This window comes from Silurus aristotelis (genome assembly GCF_946808225.1).
Source record: "Silurus aristotelis genome assembly, chromosome: 7".
Lineage (NCBI taxonomy): Eukaryota > Metazoa > Chordata > Actinopteri > Siluriformes > Siluridae > Silurus > Silurus aristotelis.
The window spans coordinates 28,980,397-28,987,896 of NC_139580.1; the positions used below are offsets into that span (position 1 = coordinate 28,980,397).

General features: G+C 35.4%; 1 protein-coding gene across 4 annotated transcripts in view; it reads right to left on the bottom strand.

Annotated features, from left to right (window-relative positions):
* anks1b (ankyrin repeat and sterile alpha motif domain containing 1B) overlaps positions 1-7,500 on the bottom strand; it is a 251,294-nt gene that overhangs the window by 201,481 nt on the left and 42,313 nt on the right. The window lies entirely within an intron of this gene.

Below are 7,500 nucleotides of genomic sequence, written 5' to 3' on the forward strand. Positions count from 1 at the left end.
GCAGCTAAGGATACTCTATCTCCACATGAACAGCCTCAAGATCATGAAAATACGGAGCAACCCTGAGGCTTTGATGATGGATTTTAACCGCAGGCTACTACAATGGTTCTGGACCACATATTCGCTGTTTCTCAAGTGTGTTTTCTCGGCACCACTGCTGCTACGTGAATATGACGTATCACGACACTACGGAGCCCGAGGCATCCTGAGAGTCACAAAGTATACAGATTAACATGGCAGAGGTAGAGCTGCATCTTCCTGGAGACAGAGCAGGAAATCTGTTTTTATTTAATCTTTTTTTGTTTGTTTTTTTGTTTTGTGAAAGGGTCATGCGTTAGAAGTCAGAAATCACTTAAGTAAATTGATGATTTGCTCTCTGTCTAAAAAAAGAAATAAAAGTGAAATATCTGTACCATATTGAATTGCATAGCATCTTATGTTTTTCATTGCATCATATTGTATTGAATTGTATTGTGTTGTGTTGGTACTCGAAATCGGACCACACTGCAGCGGTAGCTGCTTCATATGTATCTTTAATGTATCGTATTGTTGGCTATGCATAAGCCGCAGTTTTGTAGATACACATCCCTGGTACACACAAGAATCTGGATTTGTAATGTGGTAAAGTATAATTTTGTTTAATATATGTAACGTTGTGAAATGACCTCTTACATTCTAATTAGTGATCATAGTTAATTATAGCTGATGGTCTTCTCTGTGATCACGTGAACACGGCTAGTTTGAGTGAGTCACACGTATTTCAATGGGAAAGTCTAGGGAGCTCAGTATAGACCTCAGAAACACAGACTAACAGCCAGAAATTCAGAAGGTTTTATCTGGGTGTTCCAACAAAAAAAACAGCTGGTGACTGGCCAGGAGAACAATCTTAGCACGAAGCAGGAGAGCAGCTACTTGAACCACATTGGAGAGAGTGGGCAGCGTTTGATAGCTTTATGTCAATTTCACACAGGACCTGATTTGGTCCTGTCCCATCAACATTCTCGTGAAGAAAGATCATCATTGGCAAGCTCTCCAGAGGGGGATGCAATCAGCTGAGTGTACTGTAACATCCACACAAAGCTCCCTGACCTGCAATCCATCTTCAGCAAGTAAGTGCTGGAGCAAGGCCAGGAAAATAATGAAAATAAGGACCGCAGCCATTCCAACAATGGACTGGTCTACATTTCCACTCCCTAAAGAGGAGCTTCTTATTGCAGGCAATATGGGCCCTCAACCAGGAGAACACCAATCTTGCCACAGCTGCACTACATTAGGTTACTAAATTTTACACATTTCCAAGCATGTAACAACAGCTGCATATTTGTATATCATGCATATTATATTTTATTCCTATATTCTATTTTTATTCTTCAACTTTTTTTCTATTTTATGTAATGAAGGAGGTTTTTTTTTTTTAAATAAGCATTTTAGTGCATGTTATACTTTGTCAAATAAATAAATTTGGTTTTAAACAAACAAAGCTAAAATCATGATTGGTACAGTTTTTCTCATTTGCTTTGGAGTGTTTTTGAGATCAGAAATGAAATTTCTTAAAAGTACTGGTTCAACCTCCACATCATGTTGTTACTTTTGAATATCAAAAGCAGTTTCTGGTCACTTTGAATTAAATTGCGAATGCTTTGGTACATTCATTTAATCGATTGTGTACAATTGTCTGCTGTTTCCTAAATTGGTTATATCATGTTGAACAAAATAAATTATACTAGTTTCACCTGAATAGTTTTTAACCCCAAAAGATCTCGGCGTCAGTTCACTGTATAAGTCATTTAATGCAAAATGGTTAAACCAGTTGTCAGAATCTGTAAAGCTTAAATTTCTATTAAACTTTTTTTTTTGCAGATGTGTCTTCAATTGCTCAAATCTGTCAATCGTGGTGAATAATATGACCTTATGTACATCTGAAGTATTTCTAAATCTGCTCAGAATGACTGTATGATGACCTGGATGTATCAGCAAGGTACTACAGAGTTACTCTGAGAATTCACATCAAATTCATTAAGTTTGAAGTACACTTCAGAGGCAAGGTCTTACAAGATATGTACTTTAATACAATTTACATGATATCACCAAAAATGTCTAAAAAACCCTGACCACTACACTCATACAGTATGTCCAGTGTGGGATGAAATACACAAACCATGTAGTTGAGTTAAAGTAGAGATCCACTCTGTAAAATATTACTCCAGTAAAAATGCTGCATCCAAACTTTTACTTGAGTAAACGTACAAAGGGATTTGCCTTCAAATGTACTTAATAATCTAAAGTGCTATGATTTATTATGGCTTTAATGTTCCTATTAACATTGTTGTCACAAGTCTTTTTGCTTAATCAACTCAGTTTATGTGAAAAGACTCTAATGTAACTCTTAGCTCACTGGTTTTTTTTGTTTTTCTCAGTTGTTTTGGAACATTATTTGCAAACAAGTAAGTGCATTTCTTAAAACAATGTGTACAAACAGCACAATGCATTGGATTTCCTGCAAACACCTGTACTTTTCTCAAAATCCTTAGTTTATCTCTCAAAAGTAAGTATATGTAGTTATGTGTCACTGAACATCTCATTCCCATCAGAAAGTGACTACTTTGTAGTGAACAATGACAAAGGGACTTTTTATTCTGATGGGAATGAGATGTTTATTGACACATATACTTACTTTTGAAAGATGAATGAAGGATTTTAAGAAAAGTTCAGGTTTTTTGCAAGAAATCCAATGTGTTGTGCTGTTTGTACACATTGTTTCGAGAAATGCACTTACTGGTTTACAAATATTAAGGATGAATCGAGAAAATGCTCCAAAGCACCTGAGAAACACTGTAACCATTTTGCATTCTAGTGACTTATACAATAAGTGTTTTGGGGGTTGAGACTATTTAGGTGAAACCAGTATAATATATTTTGATTAACATGAAATAAACAACGGATAATGTAGGAAACAGCAGACACTTGTACACAACCGATTAAATGAATTTACCAAAGTGTTTGCAGTTTGATCAAAGCAACGAGAAATGTTTTTATGATGTGCACAAGTGAATAAATAATGTGACGGTTGAACAAGTATTTTTGAGAATTAAATTTCTGATCTGAGAAACGCTCCAAAGCAACTAAAAAAACTGTAATAGAATTATGTTAATGAGTCAAACACGAATTAATCATGTAAACAAGGCCATGGGTGTTGTGGCAAGTTAGAGTCAGGAGTTTCTTACATCATTTATTCCTCCCAAATTGCTAAGTTTTTAGTCACTCATAAAAAAAAAAAGGAACAACTGATTTCACAAAATGTAGTTAAGGAAAAAAGTGAGATATTTAAATACATAAATACAGTAACTAATTACATTTACTTCCTTACTGTCCATCACTACATATGTCATTGTTGAACATACAGTACAGACCAAAAGTTTGGACACACCTTCTCATTCAAAGAGTTTTCTTTATTTTCATGACTATGAAAATTGTAGTCACACTGAAGGCATCAAGGGCTATTTGACCAAGAAGGAGAGTGATGGGGTGCTGCGCCAGATGACCTGGCCTCCACAGTCACCGGACCTGAACCCAATCGAGATGGTTTAGGGGTGAGCTGGACCGCAGAGTGAAGGCAAAAGGGCCAACAAATGCCAAGCATCTCTCGGGGAACTCCTTCAAGACTGTTGGAAGACCATTTCAGGTGACGACCTCTTGAAGCTCATCAAGAGAATGCCAAGAGTGTGCAAAGCAGTGATCAAAGCAAAAGGTGGCTTCTTTGAAGAACCTACAATATGACATTTTTCAGTTGTTTCACACTTTTTTGTTATGTATATAATTCCATATATAATTCCACATGTGTTCATTCATAGTTCTGATGCCTTCAGTGTGAATCTACAATTTTGATAGTCATGAAAATAAAGAAAACTCTTTGAATGAGAAGGTGTGTCCAAACTTTTGGTCTGTACTGTACTACTTCAGAGTTATTCCTCATTGTCTGTTATAATAAGCTCCACTTTTCTGGAAAGGCTTTTCTTAGATTTCGGAATGTGGCTGTGAGCCAGGTACTGATGTTGGGTCCAATCGCAGAGTTTGTCTTGTGTACAGGAGCACTGTCATGCTGAAACAGGGGTTGGGCCACTTACATTTTTTTAGTACACTAAAAAATAGTCCTGTAAATGAACAGTAAAATACTGGCAGTTAGCAGTAAATTATTGTTAATTTTTCAGTTCTTTACTGTTTTCCACTTTATAGCATTTTACTGTAAAAAAATACCACTAAATTAAGGTGAGTTAACTCATTTGCAGAAACTGACTGCACTAAATTGGCCACCTGCTGTTTGTTTATAAACTAATATTTATAATGTTTAAGTAATGGCATGGATTTTACTCAAGTGCACAAAGAAAAACTTGCTGAATTATGCAAAATCAGTTAGAGTCAATTCAAGTCAAATCTCTTACAGACAACAGCAGCACACATTCATGTGCGATTGAAATTAGAGATTTAAACTGCATCAGTAACTACACAGTTACTGCCTTTAAATAAGCAACATGCTACATTATAGCAGTATCTCCTTGAGGTAAACACAGACTCCACACTCTTATATGATAATAACCTACAAAACACACAACAGGAATTTAAATGTTAGGTTTTTACTGTATTCTGCTGTTTTTACCTTGATTTTAGGGTAAACTACAGTGTATGTACTGTACACTAAGGCTGCAACTAACTATTTTTAAAATCGATTAATCTAAATTGTGTTTTTTCCCCTAATAATTAGTTTTTTCCCCCCTAATTAACATTAAATCAGATGTTTTGCTTATTATAACTATATAAAGCCCTAATTCAGAGTATGTATAAAAATGTAGTTTAATAAATGCAAAAGTCACATATTGAGTTTAAACATAGTTAATATATACAAATGTATAATTTAATTTAAGACACTATAAAACTTATAGTAGCTGATTGTTGAAGAGGACATGGGGGATTTCTCCTTCAACAAATTCATTCCCTTATGCTGGGTTGTTTCTTTCTATAAAAAAAAAATAAACAGCATTTGAGTATGTGAGGTGAAGCAATTTGTGTAAATCAACATTTGTATTGTTTTTAATGATAATTGCAGATGGCAAGTTGACAACCACGTAAAAAAAAAAAGCAATATCATATTAAATGCAAAACTGTTTTGACAATTTTTGTTGAAAATAAACATTTTGTTCAGTTGAAACAGATATAAGCATCTAGAATATATAATGTATTAAATTTTGTATAATAATTTCATGATATATGCTTAAATTAAATATACAAAGATTGAAAACAAGCATTTGAACGTATTAAAGCCGCAGTAAATCCTGTTTAGAAAAAACAGATCAATTACTGTTGTAGTAGACAAACGCTATAAAAAAAAGAATGGAAAAGAGAAACACAGCAAACTAGGCCTGATTAAAAAAAAGAAAAAAATATGCATTGGTGTACAAATGCATAAGCATTCGCTGAAAACCACAACAGTGACTAAGAATGTACTCGTTTACTGCTGCTGCTATTTGCTGCTTTTAGATTAAGTGTTTATTCGCACCATTTTAATTGAATCCATCACTATGTCACAAGCGAGCTGATTGCCTGCTTTTACTTACCGAGCTGATGTTTCACCTTCATGCGTCACTGTGGCACTTTCTTTCCACAGAAGCTCAGCTTTGCATAACTTGCATGTTATTCTACTTTATTGCGTTTAATCTAAAATGCTCCCATGTTTTGAATGACTTGGGATGCACACATTTTCCTGCTGCCAATTAACCTGCACTCTCCGCCATTTTGCAAGCGGCTGTTACCTGTAACTTGAGCAGCGAAACTAATTGATAAAAGAAGTCGTAGAGACCGAATTTCATTATCGATTATTAGCGATTTCAGCGATTAGTTGTTGCAGCCCCAATAAAAACTGTACAATTTACAGGAGATGACTGTTAAAATATATTTCACAGTGTGGTTTTGTTTTTTCATTCCACACATTAAATCCCTTTAATCCCACAGGAAAATCCTCAGTTTTAAAAGAGTACTTATGTGTCCACACTACAGTGTTGAAGTAACACTAAAGCAGTGATGAAGTTAATGAGATAATGAAGTGACTAATTAAATGAGGATTAAGTGTTAGTGATGAACACGTGTGAACAAGCAGAATCACTGAAGGAAAGAAAAACAAAAGCAGAGAAACACAACTTACAGTCAAAGCCAAAGATGAAATCAACTGAAAATAAAACACATTAAATCTCTCATGATCTCAGCAGAGGAGAACTAAGAACCCCCCACTACAGCATTACCAGCTTCACTTATTACTAACCAGTGTGGCTTTATTTCTGTCATATGAGTACAAAAGCTCTGATTTGAGATTTTAGGTCTTGTACATTCATTTGAAGTCACCATGACAGATTTTGAAGTCACCATGACACAGATCAGTGTTTGCTGTAGTTGGGCTCTTGAACCTTCATATAATTATAATTATGCTTATTTTATTGCTGCAATTAGCTGTGGTTTTTTTAAAGCACAAAATAAACTAAACTTTGATGCAGTTGACTACATGTTTATCATGAGCTCACTGTTTTCACTTAATATTTAATCTCTTATTAAAAGTGTGATATATGATTAATCCACTTAAATTACATCACTGATACTACAGCAACTAAAACCTTCTTTCGGCTTCTCCCGTTAGGGGGCGCCACAGCGGACCTTTCGCATGTTTGATTTGGCACATGTTTTTAAGCTGGATGCCCTTCCTAACGCAACCCTACCCATTTATTCGGGCTTGGGACAGGCACTAAGGCTTGTGCAACCCTAATGGCTGAGGTTGGTTCAGCAACTAGCTTAATAGTTCTCCATTCACAAATGAAAGCTTTGAGCTATGTCAGAACTTAGACACCCACAAACATCAACAATCAGTGTCTGAGTCTCAACATCCGTGACAATCAAAAATGGAAAGAAAAAAAAAAAGATCAACTCTGAACATCAAAAAACACTGTACTTTCGTCTAGTTTCATCTATGTAGATACAGTGAGGAAAATAAGTATTTGAACACCCTGCTATTTTGCAAGTTCTCCCACTTAGAAATCATGGAGGGGTCTAAAATTCTCATCGTAGGTGCATGTCCACTGTGAGAGACATAATCTAAAAAAAAAAATCCAGAAATCACAATATATGATTTTTAAACTATTTATTTGTATGATACAGCTGCAAATAAGTATTTGAACACCTGTCTATCGGCTAGAATTCTGACCCTCAAAGACCTGTTAGTCTGCCTTTAAAATGTCCACCTCCACTACATTTATTATCCTAAATTAGATGCACCTGTTTGAGGTTGTTAGCTGCATAAAGACACCTGTCCACGCCATACAATCAGTAAGAATCCAACTACTAACATGGCCAAGACCAAAGAGCTGTCCAAAGACACTAGAGACAAAATTGTACACCTCCACAAGGCTGGAAAGGGCTACGGGGACATTGCCAAGCAGCTTGGTGAAAAAAGGTCCACTGTTG